Source organism: Chelonia mydas, chromosome 2 (genome assembly GCF_015237465.2).
Source record: "Chelonia mydas isolate rCheMyd1 chromosome 2, rCheMyd1.pri.v2, whole genome shotgun sequence".
NCBI classification, from domain to species: Eukaryota; Metazoa; Chordata; order Testudines; family Cheloniidae; genus Chelonia; species Chelonia mydas.
Genome location: NC_057850.1, coordinates 126,388,166 through 126,405,227, shown reverse-complemented (window position 1 = coordinate 126,405,227; position 17,062 = coordinate 126,388,166). Strand labels below are relative to the sequence as shown.

Here is a 17,062-nt window from a genome sequence, read left to right as displayed (position 1 = left end):
GTCTGTTTGCTCAGGTTGAAGGAGCTGTAAATATGCATTTGAAATGTTAGATTGTTTACTACTCTGGGAAAGTAGCTGGGTTTTGAGTAGATGAAGTTGTGGGTATGTTACTCTGTGTATGTCCAGTGACCAGCTTTGTTCTCAGGTCCAGTTATTCTCCAAGGGTGCTATATTTATATTCTTAGTTCCTAATTGTATCTATGTTTCCAACATTATACTGATAACAATCATGCACGGTGACAGGAATAAGCCCCAAGAAAACTATCAGATCAACAAAAATGTTTCAAATGTCCTGGACATGGTAGTGAAAAAAGTGAAATTGTGAGAACGAAGTGAGAAGTGAAATCATTAAAGATGGCAGAAACCTGTTGTTTCATAGGTCTAACCCAAAGTGCTAAGACCAGTTTCTGCGGTTCAAATGGACAGCCCTCTCTGAGGCTGGGAGTGAGCTAGCTGCTGCTAACTTAGGCAGCATCAGAACTAAGGTGCTGCTGCCATGATTCCCCCCCCGCCCCCCAGTTATGCTTTCATGTTGTTTTCATATCTAATTGCTGTCCCACTTGACCCCTCCCCACAAAAAAAAACTTTCCAGGTTTTCAAGATTCAAAAGCAGGGGAGATCTCCTCCTCCTCTTCCTGGCTTAGAGGAGCAGTACTCCCCTGCAAAACCCTCTCCTTGACTGGTGTAGCAATAGCTACCCCTCCTGCTTCAATCTGCTTTACCACAAACTTGCTCACAGTCAGAACAAAGATGCATTATGGCAGCCACATGAGTACATTGTGGGATAAGTAGGCCAACCGGGGCCCAGTCTGTAGGGGAGAATGGAAGCATGAGACACCCAAACTAAAACAGCCTCTTATGTAGACGCAGTTTAAAGTTGAACTGACTGGAAAAAAGGTCATTCTGACATTTCTGAAAAACTTCATTTCAGAAATTTTCATTCAAAAAAATGATATTTTGACATTTTACTCTGAGTTGGGACAAAAACAAATGCTGACATATCATAATCTCCTCTAAGTCAGAAGTTCCAGTTTTTCACTCTGCTCCAGTCAGGGTAATGTCCAAGGTGAAGGAACTCTGGAAAATGGTTGGGGGGAGCAGGGCAAGGTTTTAGGAAGAGTGTCCGTCCCATCAGTCAGAATGGAGTTAAAGATCCTCTCTCTCCCCAAAAACATGCCTCAATTTGGATGTACCTCTTATGTTAATCTTTCTCCCACGATTTAAACCAGTCTCAATTTTGCGGGGGGGTCTCACTTTTAGAGCTCACTTTGCTGGCGATGTTGATGAAAGATGGTTGGAATATTTTTCAGTGATAGGGCTCAGTGATGCTTTGGTAATACAAATAATGAATACATACTTACATACCTACATAGGAAAAAAGATGCATTTTTCCCTCTTCTTCCCTAATTCAAAGATGGCTGGAATGAATTTTGCTGACACTTTGGCAAATAAAATAAATAAAAAGTATCAGCTCCAAAGATGAAAGTTTCACAGAGTTCTGAATGTTTGAAAACAGAAAAGTAGAGACTCAGAATATAAATATAAAGGAACCCATTTATGTTTCTGTCTGCCTAATCTATTTCAGAAAGAACAAAGCCACAAAGTTCAGCTCTGGCTGTGAACATCTCGTAAATTTTGGGGGAAGGGGGTTGGTTAAGGCAATTGATAGAAAATATAATTACACGTTACTTCACTCTTTCCTGTAAGTAAAGTTATCTCAACTCCCAAATAATCTGGGGATATTAGCTATGCCCTAGGTATTACTCATAACAGTTTATTCTCTTTCATTTCATTATTTTGGAGAAGGTAGCGGAAGCAGTGATGAGCTGTGAATAGCTCCCTTCAGATCTTATTCTAATGGCACTCTGTCATTGCTACTACTTGGAATGTCTTTCCTTAACTCAAATTTCCCTGATGTCAGCATAAGAAGAATATCCTGAAGAATATCCTTAAGAATATAAGAACATAAGAAGGGCCATATTGGGTCAGACTAAAGGTCCATCCAGCCCAGTATCCTGTCTACTGACAGTGGCCAATGCCAGGTGCCCCAGAGAAATTGAACCTAACAAGTGATCTCTCTCCTGCCATCTATCTCCACCCTCTGACAAACAGAGGCTAGGACACCATTCCTTACCCATCCTGTCTAATAGCCATTAATGGACTTAACCTCCATGAATGTATCCAGTTCTCTTTTAAACCCTGTTATAGTCCTAGCCTTCACAACCTCTTCATGGAAAGGAGTTCCACAAGTTGACTGTGCGCTGAGTGAAGAAGAATTTCCTTTTATTTATTTTAAACCTGCTACTTTAAAATCCTTTTTCCATTCAAATTCTAAGCTGCCATGCAAGTTTTGACATTACCAGACAAGGTTTTTTTCAGGCAAACAGAACAAGCATAAAGAAAGAAGACTGGATTTTGAATCAACTTGGATGCAGGATGGTGGTCTAGGGTGTTTGTGGGGCGGAGGGGGGGCACTGTATTACAATAATGGGATTCCTTAAAATTAGAGAGAATGTACCAATGTTAAGAAGCAGCTCAAGCCTTTGACTTTTGAACCTTTCTGCGCTGTTCTAATGGGCAGATTTTGCATTTAAGATATTATGCATGCTTCCATACTAAAGTAATCTGGCTGTAAGCCAACTTTATTGTTGTTGGTTTTTTTCGTTTTTTTTCTCTTCAGTTTTTTACAAGGATCATAAACATGGATTTTATTTTGCTTCGTTTACACAGAACAGATTTAGTTCCCATATAAAACTGTAAAATGGAAATACACACTTGTGATTGTTGTCATGTTGAAGCAGTTAGTCACAAGCCTCAGAAGACAAATTATTCCAGGAGTAGTTTCAGGAACAGCAGATACTGAAGACTGCTCATTGTAACTCATCTTTATTATGAAAAAGATTAAAACAACCCAAGTAAGCATCAGCAGAGATATGCTATCTTTTCATCTGTCCATCCAAGAACTGTTCCAAGGAAAAGAGAAAAGTAAAAGTGGAATGAACACTTTCACAAGGATGATCAGCTGCTCTGAAAAAAAAATAAAAGAATTAGCTAACACATTTTATTGTCTGGTTTTAAATTCATTGTGAGGAAATGCAGACATTGAAAGAGAACTTTGTTTGAATGAGGAAGAAGGTTAGACCCTCTTCCCCTCTATGCCTGAGAAAAATCAGAGTGACAGTTGAATTACATGGGTGTAAAACTTAGTGATTGTGTCTTTGCCAGTGCTGAGAATAGAACCAAGGAGTTCCAACTTCTCATCCTCTTTACTGACATTCTTTCTGACCTCAGTAAAAATTGCTGAATCCTCTCTGTGCATTGGCTTGCCCATCTGCATAAGGGATATAAAGATATTCATCTGTTTCATTGGGGTGTTATGATATCTAACTGATTTTGTAAAGTAATATATAAGTGGAAAGTATTATTAAGTCCAGGCAGTTGCAGGATCACAATCCTCAAAACTATCAGTGAGCATTATTGAGCATCCATTGCTTCGGAAACACGCACAGCTGTAAATCTACCACTAGAATCATAGAATCATAGAATATCAGAGTTGGAAGGGACCTCTGGAGATCATCTAGTCCAACCCCCGCCGAGAGCAGGACCAACCCCAACTAAATCATCCCAGCCAGGGCTTTGTCAAGCCTGACCTTAAAAACTTCTAAGGAAGGAGATTCCACCACCTCCCTTGGTAACCCATTCCAGTGTTTCACCACCCTCCTAGTGAAAAAGTTTTTCCTAATATCCAACCTAAATCTCTCCCACTGCAACTTGAGACCATTACTCCTTGTCCTGTCATCCGCTATCACTGAGAATAGTCTAGATCCGTCCTCTTTGGATCCACCTTTCAGGTAGTTAAAAGCAGCTATCAAATCCCCCCTCATTCTTCTCTTCCGTAAACAATCTCAGCTCCCTCAGCCTCTCCTCATAAGTCATGTGTTCCAGACCCCTAATCATTTTTGTTGCCCTTCGCTGGACTCTCTCCAATTTCTCCACATCCTTCTGTAGTGTGGAGCCCCAAACTGGACACAGTACTCCAGATGAGGCCTCACCAATGTTGAATAGAGGGGAACGATCACGTCCCTCGATCTGCTTGCCCCTACTTATACATCCCAAAATGCCATTGGCCTTCTTGGCAACAAGGACACACTGTTGACTCATATCCAGCTTCTCGTCCACTGTAACCCCTAGGTCCTTTTCTGCAGAACTGCTGCCGAGCCATTCGGTCCCTAGTCTGTAGCGGTGCATTGGATTCTTCCATCCTAAGTGCAGGACTCTGCACTTGTCCTTGTTGAACCTCATCAGATTTCTTTTGGCCCAATTCTCCAATTTGTCTAGGTCCCTCTGTATCCTATCCCTACCCTCCAGTGTATCTACCACTCCTCCCAGTTTAGTCTCATCCGCAAACTTGCTGAGGGTGCAATCCACACCATCCTCCAGATCATTAATGAAGATATTGAACAAAACCAGCCCCAGGACCGACCCTTGGGCACTCCGCTAGATACCGGCTGCCAACTAGACATGGAGCCATTGATCACTACCCGTTGAGCCCGACAATCTAGCCAACTTTCTATCCACCTTGTAGTGCATCCATCCAGCCCATACTTCTTTAACTTGCTGACAAGAATACTGTGGGAGACCGTGTCAAAAGCTTTGCTAAAGTCGAGGAATAACACATCCACTGCTTTCCCTTCATCCACAGAACTAGTTATCTCATCATAGAAGGCAATTAGGTTAGTCAGGCATGACTTTCCCTTGGTGAATCCATGCTGACTGTTCCTGATCACTTTCCTCTCCTCTAAGTGCTTCAGAATTGATTCCTTGAGGACATGCTCCATGATTTTTCGGGGACTGAGGTGAGGCTGACCGGCCTGTAGTTCCCAGGATCCTCCTTCTTCCCATTTTTAAAGATTGGCACTACATTAGCCTTTTTCCAGTCTTCCGGGACTTCCCTGGATCGCCATGAGTTTTCAAAGATAATGGCCAATGGCTCTGCAATCACATCCGCCAATTCCTGTAGCACTCTCGGATGCAACGCATCCGACCCCATGGACTTGTGCACGTCCAATTTTTTTAAATAGTCCCGAACCACTTCTTCCTTCACAGAGGGCTGGCCACCTCCTCCCCATGCTGTGCTGCCCAGTGCAGTAGTCTGGGAGCTGACCTTGTTCGTGAAGACAGAGGCAAAAAAAGCATTGAGTACATTAGCTTTTTCCACATCCTCTGTCACTAGGTTGCCTCCCTCATTCAGTAAGGGGCCCACACTTTCCTTGGCTTTCTTCTTGTTGCCAACATACCTGAAGAAACTCTTCTTGTTACTCTTAACATCCCTCGCTAGCTGCAACTCCAGGTGTGATTTAGCCCTCCTGATTTCATTCCTACATGCCCGAGCAATATTTATATACTCATCCCTGGTCATTTGTCCAATCTTCCACTTCTTGTAAGCCTCTTTTTTGTGTTTAAGATCAGCAAGGATTTCACTGTTAAGCCAAGCTGGTCGCCTGCTATATTTACTATTCTTTCTACACATCGGGATGGTTTGTCCCTGTAACCACAATAAGGATTCTTTAAAATAATCTCATATCAATTTCTTTAGTACCTGTGGTGATGTTAATTCACACTAACAAATATTTTGGAGTTAATCTTCAGCTTTGGCAGGCCCACCGACAGCAATTCCGGGCCCCAGGACAGAGCAGTCAATGGACCCCAAGGCCTCACGGACACAGGTGCTGCGCCTGTGGTGGCTGGTGCCTAGTGAGCTGCTGCCATCTGTGCTACTGGTGCCCAGCCAGCTGCCAGCTGCACTGCTGGGTGCACTTTTCCGGCATGGCCAGGGTTTCCACATGCCCGCCTGGCTGCCTTTGCCACCACCGGTACCACCGTGCGCACACCTTGGAGCCCTGGCCTGTGGCCCGCCTGGCCGATTTAAAAGGGCCTCGGGCACCCAGCTGCTGCCTCTACTACAACGGCAGCGGCCAAGGACCTGGGCCCTTTTAAATCACCCGGGGCCCTGGGCAATTGCCCCCTTTGGCCCTCTCCCCGTCGCCAGGCCTGAGCTTTGAGAGCAAAGTAAAACTACCCCTTTTTCACGTTCTGACCAACATATATTCCAGACAAAGGTAAAGGCTTCCCCTTTCTCCTTTGAAAGCACAGTGAAATCACTGTGCTGGCATACCCTTAGTGTTAGGGAGCCACAAGGTCATCCCATAGCAACACACGGACCTAGCAATGAACCAGTGTTTGAATTGTAGGTAGGGTGCTAGAGTAAACATCAGTATAATGGCCCCTAATTCGCCCTACAATCTCCACGCATTGATTTTGTTCCTTGAAGAGCTGTAACTAGGGTTGCCAACTTTCAAATTTCTCAAAACTGGACACTACAGCTATGGTCAAAATGTTCTGCACCAAATAGTTACCCGCATATACACTATCAAACAGCCAGAACAAGCTCGCTAGCAGCAATTGAGATACTAACGAATGGGATGAATGCATGGGGCCTGGGGGAGAAGGGAAGCTGGCTTTGACTTGCCATTATTAGCAAACACTTCAGAGCAAACAAATCCTTCCATTTGTTGCAGCACTTGCTTTCCAAGGCAGAGCCCAGGCACCTTGAGGGGGTTCCAGCCCTATATTCTTCACCATGCCCTGCCCTGATGTGCCACTTTGATAGAATGGCTTCAGATTGAAAGTGCAGGGGCTTCCTTTAGCAATCTCCCCCAAGCAAAGCAAAACAACTCTGAGCTTCCCAGCACACAAGGGTCTGGTACCTTTGCCCTTTACCAGAACCACCTCCCATCCAAAGCTCAACTCACCATAAAGAGAAGAGGTAGGCTCCATCCAGCAGTGGGACTGAGGCAAAGAGTTTGCGTGGAGCAAAGGGGGAAGAAAGAAGGGTTGGAGCTTCCTGCAGCCGGGGGAGGTTCCCAGAGGTTGGTCTGTCCCAGCCCCGGGAGCAGCCTGTGCAACTTCTGGGGCCGGCACTTGGGGGCTAAAGGGGCCTTGGGCTTGCTGGGGGTGGGGGGCACAAGATCGGAATTGTGGTAACTGGACTTTTGGTGACAGGTCAATACTTATGACTGGAGACTATACAGGTCCCCTTAAAACTGGACTTTCCAGTTGAAAACCTGACACCTGGCAACCCTACCTGTAACAGTTGAAGCAAGGTGGCAAAAGAGTGGAGCAGCAATGGAGGAAAAAAAACTTGAAATCTGACTAATTATGGCATAGAGAGCTTGCCTTTACCAATACTACAGCATATGAGTTGGAGCCTTGTTCTGCAAGACTGGTAAAGATGCATAGAGAGTACCTGTGCCCATGCTCAGATACATTGCTAGTGCTTAGAATAATAGAATCATAGAATCATAGAATATCAGGGTTGGAAGGGACCTCAGGAGCTCATCTACTCCAACCCCCTGCTCAAAGCAGGACCGATCCCCGACTAAATCATCCCAGCCAGGGCTTTGTCAAGCCTGACCTTAAAAACTTCTAGGGAAGGAGATTCCACCACCTCCCTAGGTAAGGCATTCCAGTGTTTCACCACCCTCTTAGTGAACAAGTTTTTCCTAATATCCAACCTAAATCTCTCCCACTGCAACTTGAGACCTTTACTCCTTGTTCTATCATCTGCTACCACTGAGAACAGTCTAGAGCCATCCTCTTTGGATCCACCTTTCAGGTAGTTGAAAGCAGCTATCAAATCCCCCCTCATTCTTCTCTTCCGTAGACTAAAAATCCCAGTTCCCTCAGCCTCTCCTCATAAGTCATGTGTTCCAGTCCCCTAATCATTTTTGTTGCCCTCAGCTGGACTCTTTCCAATTTTTCCACATCCTTCTTGTAGTGTGGGGCCCAAAACTGGACACAGTACTCCAGATGAGGCCTCACCAATGTCAAATAGAGGGGGACGATCACGTCCCTCGATCTGCTGGCAATGCCCCTGCTTATACATCCCAAAATGCCATTGGCCTTCTTGGCAACAAGGGCACACTGTTGACTCATATCCAGCTTCTCGTCCACTGTAACCCCTAGGTCCTTTTCTGCAGAACTGCTGCCGAGCCATTCGGTCCCTAGTCTGTAGCGGTGCATTGGATTCTTCCATCCTAAGTGCAGGACTCTGCACTTGTCCTTGTTGAACCTCATCAGATTTCTTTTGGCCCAATTCTCCAATTTGTCTAGGTCCCTCTGTATCCTATCCCTACCCTCCAGCGTATCTACCACTCCTCCCAGTTTAGTGTCATCTGCAAACTTGCTGAGGGTGCAATCCACACCATCCTCCAGATCATTTATGAAGATATTGAACAAAACCGGACCCAGGACCGACCCTTGGGGCACTCCACTTGATACCGGCTGCCAACTAGACATGGAGCCATTGATCACTACCCATTGAGCCCGACAATCTAGCCAGCTTTCTATCCACCTTATAGTCCATTCATCCAGCCCATACTTCTTTAACTTGCTGGCAAGAATACTGTGGGAGACCGTGTCAAAAGCTTTGCTAAAGTCAAGGAACAACACGTCCACTACTTTCCCTTCATCCACAGAGCCAGTTATCTCGTCATAGAAGGCAATTAGATTAGTCAGGCATGACTTGCCCTTGGTGAATCCATGAAGACTGTTCCTGATCACTTCCCTCTCCTCTTAGTGCTTCAGAATTGATTCCTTCAGTGGAAGAGAGTAAACTACCCACAGCACTTCAACAAATGGCCCTCCAGACCTTACTTAAGAAAACATCACCATTAACAACGCTAACTTAGCAACCTGTCTGATATCTCGCTTTCTTTAGTAATGTAATTGAGAAGCTGGTGGAAAATCATCACCAACAGCATTTGGCTTTCTTCGGTATCTTAGATCACTTCCAGTGAGGCTTCAGACTTGAACAGGACTTAGATACAGCAATGGTTTCACTGACACCTCCTCTTCTTTATGAGCAAAGGTCAAATACACTATTTACTGTGAGATTTATAAGTGATCCACATAGTGGATCATCACACATCTTCCTAGATAGAAGATTTATCCTCACAACCATCGGTCAAAATGTGTGCTAAGTTTTGACATGTAGGATGTCCAAAGCCTACTAGAAGTTCAAATACACTGTTAGACTGTCCCTATGTTATCCCTCAGACAGATTATGATGCTTCACAGTTTTCTCTTCACTGAGATGAAATGGTGTCCTCAACTTTATTGGTTAAAGCTTTTTGCTAGAAGACTCATTGAAGAAAACACTGCACTGGACTCACATTTGCAATATTGTTTGCACAAATATTTTTATAGTTATTTTTTAATAAAAGCTTATTCCTTAGAAACTTTTTTTGGGGAATGGGTTGTTGGCCAGAGCTGAGATCTGAACCCAGGAAGGAGGCCAGACTCTTCTATGCTATCCCCTTCACAGTTCGAATAGAATAATCTCATCTATCAGTTCTCCCTTTAGCACAGGACTCCAATTTCAGGAAAGGACAGTAATCAGTGAATATTTATTATTAACATTCTAATGAAACTACTCCAGGGAAAACTTTGTATGATGTTTTATTTGTCTCAAGTCAAACTCAGCAGTAAGATTTTTTTGTTTTTGTTTCAGTGATTGAATTCAATATATTCTGTACTATTTTATCTCCACAAAGGAGCCCTATGGGCATTAAAACATTATCAGCTATAGTCACATAAGGGGAGATGTAGTTGACTAACTTCTAAAAGAAAAAGAATTAATTTTCATGCCCAGGGAACACCATACTGAGTTTTGCTAAATACCTATAACTATGTTTAATTATGTTGCTGCTTGTATCTTACTAAATGCTTTCAATAAAGAAATAAAGAAAATATTTTAGGATCAAGGGAAAGTATGCAGCTGCAAAGGACAAATGGAGTACATAAAAATCAGCAAGCCACTCACTTCCCTCCCACATACACAGACATAAATTAGGAGGAGCAGCTCCACTGCAATAAGTAGAGTTACACTGACATAAAATTGATGTAACTGAGATGAGAATCCTGCTTTAGAGCTTGTACCTGAATGTCCCCAACTCTGAGATGGTTTGATCTGTTGTTACAGTTTGGATGAATCTTATAGATTGGCCTGAATCAGAATTTGGATTGGATCCAGAGTTCAACAGAATGCAGTAGTATGGTTCAGACCCATCTCTATTATGCTTCAGGGAAAACAATATGTTGGCTGCTGGTCATTAGAAACCAAAACAAATCTGTTTTAGTGGTGACACTTATTGAACACTAACTATTCAGATGTTCTTGCAAGTCTAGCAAATGGTCACAATACTAATCTCCACTGATATCACCATGGGACAAGATGTGTTAACTATAGCAGTTTATCTATTGGTAAATGATGCCATTCATCTTTCTTTAAGGGAATTTTTAGTTTGCAGAAAAGGACTACTTTTTTGACTACCTCAAAAACTAGGCATTCTAATGAATGGTCTTTCATAGTTAATTTTCTGCCCCAAAGTCTGATAATCCCCGAAGAGACATGCACTCTGGGAAAAAGGGGTATTACACCAAATGCACATTTGATTCTATGCAACGAGATCATCTTTCACATGCAGTATTTTTCTTTACATAATCTCTTTGCACCACATATCCTAATTTCTGTATTACTACAATAAAAACTGACAGCAGGTAAAGTGCAGATACCCTCCAAAGTACCAGCATTAAAGCATTCGATCTTTTCTTCACTTTGGACCAAAAGTATTTTTGATATCTGTGCTATGTTAGGGAAGGAGATATTATTTGTATTCATCTCTTATCTCTCCCTTCAGTTAGCTGTCAGACTATGCAGATGAGGTCTGGGAAGTCTTACAACTGAAAAAATAAAAAAGGAACTTTTTATAGAGCAGCGGTGTATTCACTTTTTCTCTAATTTACATTGCTGGTTTACTGTTATTTTCAACATTGTCATACACTGTTCAGATAATGAAATGCCCAACTACTGACAGCAACAGCATGAGACTCACTTTTTTCCGTTTGGAAACTGAAGCTAATGCACTCCCTCTCCAATTAGTTGGAATCCTTATTTTCAGTATTCTTCCTGCCCTATTTAATCATCAGATACCTCATTCTCACAAAACATTTTCTCATATTAGCCAAGATTTGGATGAACTGGTTGTCTTTCTATTTCCTTTCATGCTGACTAGATATCTTATTCACTTCCTTTCACTTTTATTTTCTTGAAGTTACAATTCCTTTAAAAGGACATTTTTTAAATTTGAAAGCTTTACACAGCTCTGTCAGTCTATAGGGATGTATTGCTAGTTAATTCCCCTTATCTTCTAGCGAAACATATCACTGAGTTTTCTTTTTTCTTGTTGTTTGTTTCTTATTTACAACTGCATACAATTTCTCTTTTCCTTCCCTGTTATAGGAACTGTGTTTTGCTCTTGGTAATGCATCCCATTGCATTTATTGTATTTACAACTATTATTGTATTTTTGGGAGAGTATCTTTAAAGCTCATCTTCCCTCAAATGAAAGTCCTTGACTTTAGAGAATGCTTTAATTCTAGTTTCCTCCTATTAGTGCTAGCCTGTGCAACCTTTACTTACGTTGGTCACTGGCTCTCATGACTACTTGTGTAAATGTCCACCAACCTGAATAAGGACAGTACAATACAAAACATGATATTGCTTCTGGATTCTGGCTTTTCAGTCTGCTGTCACTTTGTGCTAATTTCTCAGCTGGGGCATTGTTGTGATCTATCATTCTTTAGAGTTCGACATTGATATATGTGCCTCCATTTGATTAGGCTACATACAAGCAAACAGCATGGAGTGGAACCAGTATATCAGGATACAAGAAAACCAAACTGGCACACAAGTAGGCAGTCTTGAGTGCACAGAGTATGGATGCTTTGTAATGTGTTAATTCCCAAGTCAAATATATCAAGAGGAGGTGGTAAGCATGTGAAAGGTATTAGTCTTAACCAGCTCAGAATCCCCACACAACAAGGAAAGATCCAGTCATGAACAATTAAAATCAATGGGAGTTTTGTTGTTAACTTCTATGGGGACAGCATGAAACACCCAGATTGTTAATTCACAGATGTTGAAAGGTACTAACAAAGCCCCACTTTGGAGAGAGCATGAGGACTATCTAAAAACAAACAAACAAATAAAAAAACCCAACCTTTTCCTCATCTGTCATTGCATACAGCTTGTTTCCAAATTCCTATCTTTTCTAGCACCGCAGTTCAGCAAAACACTGAGCCACAAGCTTAACTTTAAGCATGTGCTTAAATATTTCACTGAATTAAAGCCCAAGATGTGGAGCTAATCATAAGTTCTACAAAATTGTAAAGTACAGTTTAACAACCCGTACATTAAAATTAAAATGCAAGTGTGTGGCCGTACAAAACACAAGAGGAACTAATAGAAGTTCATGATTAAGAATAACCAACTGGAGCAGATGAACCATCAACAAAGATGCCTGAGATGCTGGTTTTCATGCAAACGTCTTTAAAAAAAAAGAAATATATCCTCAAGAAAAGTAACATTTTTCTACATTTTAATACTAAGTGAAATATTAATGTTCCCACCTTTAAGATGTGGGTATATGCAGAGTGACCAGTATTCATTCATAACAGTTATGTATACTTCTGGTTCATTACATTAAAAAACAAACAAACAAACAAAAAAATAACCTTTCATCCCGTCACCAGTCACACTATTCAGAATATGCATGAATTATATATTGTTGTGGACAAATATTTGTATTGTTTGTTTATATAATAAAACTTTCATTACAGAACAATTGCTTGTGCCAGAAATGACAAGCTTCAAGATACTTTTTACGGAAAGAGATGACATAAAAGAGACACACCATGGACTTTGTAGTTCTCTTTAACTGAAAAGGGATATGCCTTTGTTAGACTCTGATCCTGCACTGGGAAACAGCTGGGCAGATCCCTGTGGATTCCCAATAGGTCAAGAGTCCATCTATACATTTCTCAGTAGAGGACTCAAGATTTTAAGGCTCAAAGAGGTCATTATGATAATCTACTTTGGCCTTCTACATAACCTGAAAGCCATGACTTGCAATTCTGTACACAATAAAGAGGAAAAAAAGTCACGGCCAGGCAACTGTCAGGGTTACATCGACTTGGCCTCCCTCAATTCATCAAAATGCAGATAAAATAAAACAAAGGTTTGTTTTTGTTTTTTGTTTGTTTTCCCTATTTAAGATAAAATGTTCAGCTTCTCTCTTTTATCTTGTAGGTAGGTAGGTAGCGTGGCCGAGCGGTCTAAGGCGCTGGATTAAGGCTCTAGTCTCTTCGGGGATGTGGGTTTGAATCCCACCGCTGCCACAACACTTTTGGGGGGAGGGATAGCTCAGTGGTTTGAGCATTGGCCTGCTAAACCCAGGGTTGTGAGTTCAATCCTTGAGGGGGCCATTTGGGGCAAAAATTGGGGATTGGTCCTGCTTTGAGCAGGGGGTTGGACTAGATGACCTCCTGAGGTCCCTTCCAACCCTGATATTCTATGATCTTCACATTCATATTTATGCACTGAATGGTATTATATATATGCAGTACACGCTACTGATAAATATAAGATCACAAAAGTCAGCTCCATTAAAGATCTATTGAACTGATAAAATGTAAAATGAAAAGTTTCTCCTAATAGATATATTTACTCTGTCACTATCTTGATCCTTTCAGATGCTCAGTCAAGACTGAGATTTCATTTACATAGCTCCTGTAATTGATTACATAAAATATGATCAGTAATGATGCTACTATGGCAGACAGAGCAACTTCCTGCAATATCTTTGGGACATTATATTGGGCCACAATTGCTGCGTGACAGTTGTCTTTCCTTTCTTTTCTGGCATTGCTGCAACCAGGGCAAGGAGATTTTCCTCAAAAGTGGATGTTTCCTCTCAGACAAGTCTTCACCAATTATCCCTATTCTGGGCTGCTGTCTCTGAGTGTGAGGTGTCAATGCCACATCTCTTGATGTTTATCTTGAGGGTGTCTTTAAAACATCTCTTTTGGCCTCCCCATTTCCTTTCTCCTTTGGTGAGTTGGGTGTACAGCAGTTGTTTTGGTAAGCGTAGATCAGGCATGCACACACAGTTCCTGCTCCACCTCAGCTCAACACTGAAGATGTTGGCCTCTGTGAGGACATCGACATTAGTGCAACAAGCTTCCCACTTTACGTTGAGGATCTTCCAAAGAAAGTGCTGCTGCTGGCATTCCAGATTTTTCAGGTGTTTTCCATAGGTCACCCAGCACTTCGGTGTAGACACTACCTATGCCAATGGGAGGAGTTCTTCCATTGGCAAAGGTAGTCCCCTTCTTCTTCTATCAACCCAGTGCTGTCTACAAAGGGATTTAGGTTGGCTTAACTTGTTCCTCAGAGGTGTGGATTTTTCACAACCCTGAGCAACATAGTTACACTGACCTAATTTTCTAGTGTAGACCAGGCCTAGCTCGGATCTAACTGGCGGGCTAAAAATCAAAGTGTAGCCGAGGCAGAGCGAGTGGAGGAGGGGCTAACTGCCCCGAGTATATGCCTACAATCCTGGGCAGGCTCACACCATCATAGCAACATTTCCATATGTGTCATGTTAGCTCAATGAGATTGAGAATGGTTACGTTAACTCAAACTGGAAATTACACCTCCAGCTCTAGTCTAAAAATACCCTAATAAGGACATTTGGCCATTGCTTTAGCTAGTCTGTGTATAATAGAAAGAAATTGAGCAAAGGAAAATGCAAACTGTATCATCACATTTTTTTAAAGATTAAAGTCTATTAATCTGGGTAAAAGTTTTCCTTGGGAACACCACTGCAACCTACAGGAAGTGGCAGAAGCCCCACAGTTTGAATCATTTGAAGCTGGAGCATACAAAACACCTAGCAATATCCTACTGGGAACAATCCTGCATTGGCAAAGAGTTGCACTAGATGACCTGGGAGGTTTCTTCCCCACCTCTAAACTCTTTGACTCCATGAATAAACATGAAGCTAATCAGAATAGGTATAGTGTTTATCTAAGCAATATCATTTAGCTAACTGGAGCACAGGAGGGAATAGAGAGCTCTTAGGCTGCTGATTAAAAAAGATCAGGGCTTTGAGCTAGGCTTTGGAGTTTTAATTTGGAGACCTTGATATGTATTTATATTGTAATACCCTGCTTATAACCTTGGGTGCTTAAAATAGACACCCTTAGGCTATAATTCATAACTTCTGTTGGGTATGTGATTTGGAAAGACTAAGTCCTTTATTCAGCAAAGCATTTAAGGTTACAGTTAACTGCAGGCACTTGTTAAAGTGCTTTTTTGAACCAAGGCTTAAAGCAAGAGAGAGAGAAAAAATCACAGATAGTAGAAATAAATAAAATGCAAACTGAGTGTGTGGGGGTTAATTCCCGAGAGGTACCAATTGGGCTATTTTACAGGGTTCCCCCCCCCCCCCCTTTATTCATAGCTGGCCAAACCTTTCTTTGCAAAGATATTTCAGTCTATGAATTGATTACCATTTTCTTCAGCTTTCTCTTTGACCATTCCTAATTCATCGTCTGTGATAGGTGACCTAAGTCCAACGTTTTGGTTCTGGTCCCTGATTCAGTTACTCAGGCTGTATAACTAGGGCAAGTAATTTTGTCATGGATAGGGTATGTTGTCCTTGTTTACATATGAATGCAGGTATTTGCAGCATAGTCATCCCCTAAACATTGGTTTTAAAACAGTTTTCAGGAGCAAATGAGAGCATACTACTTGGGGAGTATGGTGCTATTCTGGATGAGTACGGGTAGTTACTGGCCCTTGGAAGTTAAGAGATTTCAAGACACTTTGAATTAACAAAATAATTAAAATTGCCTTTGGGGGAGGATGAATAAAATCTTGATGCTATCGAGAGAACTCTACTGTCTGCATCCACTGAAGCCCCCAAATTAATATACAAAACTTACAAAAAGTACTTGTGTGCTGTTACTTTTTTTGTTTAAAAACAAAGAGTGACCCAATTGACTGAGGATTCACATAGTAAAACAAATGATTTACTGGAATGTTATTTAAGTAGCCCATGATTTTCTATTAACTTATCCACCTATATTGCTATTAACTGATCTTTCCAGCTTAACCCTGCCATTTGTTTTGGCCCGCTGATCCTCACCATGATGGAGTATACAATCACCACACTGGCCTGGAAGGCCAGTACTGGGCCAGGAAGCTGCACTCCACCACCCCTGCAGAGCATGCTCCCCCTGGAGAAGAGGTTGAAAAGGGAGCAACCCAGCTCAAAAGAAAGGAGGCTGGGGAGGAGGACAGTCCTCTCCTGAAGGCTCCTGCTGAGACTATATGCTGCTCCCAGTTGGGGCTGATGGTTTGGTTCCCTTTTCTGTTCTCTTTACCTTATCTGGGAGTGAAAGCAGGGAGAGAAAAGAAGAAGTAGGAAGTGACCTATGGAGGATAACTCCAAGGGCACTTTTGGGGGGCAGATACTGTTGACCCTTCCAGGGCCCTGGGTCAGAGCCCAATGGAGTGGGCAGATCCAGGTTCCCCTACCACTGCCCCCATTAAAGGAGGAACTTGAACCATCTGTATTCCTTACTGCTCCTCTGAGTAAAGGGGGTCCAGGACTGAAGACTGACCCACCAAGGAGGTGGGGCAGGGGGAGAATTAGGTGCTTTAACCAGTAGGCCACATAACCCACCAAGGACTCTATTACACTCACCTCCTCCAAGATGCCCTCTTCCATCTCTCCATTCCCCTCCTCAATCACCCCACATCTCTTCTCCATATTCTTGCTTTCTCATGTAAGCTTTATCCAATCACCTTATTTCTATGAAAGAAATGGAGAGAGAGAGAAAATAAAGTTAGAACTATAGTTAACAATTTAGCCAACAAAGTGCAAGGAAAACTGCCTACAAAACATCCTGCCAAAAAACCACAATAGGTATCAAAAAGCATACACAGGCCAGAGAACTTACATAATCTTACACTGCTGCCAAAGAATTTAGCTGCAGAACATAATCACAGGTCAGAATCTATATATAGTCTAAGAAAGCCCTAAAGAAATTATAAGATCCAAGGAATAGCGATGTTTGAAGACTGGCAAGTCTT

The 17,062-nt window shown here is 42.1% G+C and overlaps 1 long non-coding RNA gene and 1 other non-coding gene across 3 annotated transcripts in view; one reads left to right on the top strand and one right to left on the bottom strand.

Annotated features, from left to right (window-relative positions):
* Positions 1-2,324: 2,324 nt before the first annotated feature.
* The window catches only part of LOC122464573, a 54,003-nt gene continuing 39,265 nt past the window's right edge, over positions 2,325-17,062 (bottom strand). For both annotated transcript variants that reach the window (XR_006288746.1, XR_006288745.1), the window contains exons 3-4: positions 16,674-16,781; positions 2,325-3,027 (exon numbers count right to left, since the gene is read on the bottom strand). This is a non-coding gene — a long non-coding RNA (uncharacterized LOC122464573). The remainder of the gene's footprint in view (positions 3,028-16,673; positions 16,782-17,062) is intronic.
* Positions 13,218-13,299, top strand: TRNAL-AAG. The gene has a single exon. It is a non-coding gene; the product is annotated as a tRNA-Leu (tRNA).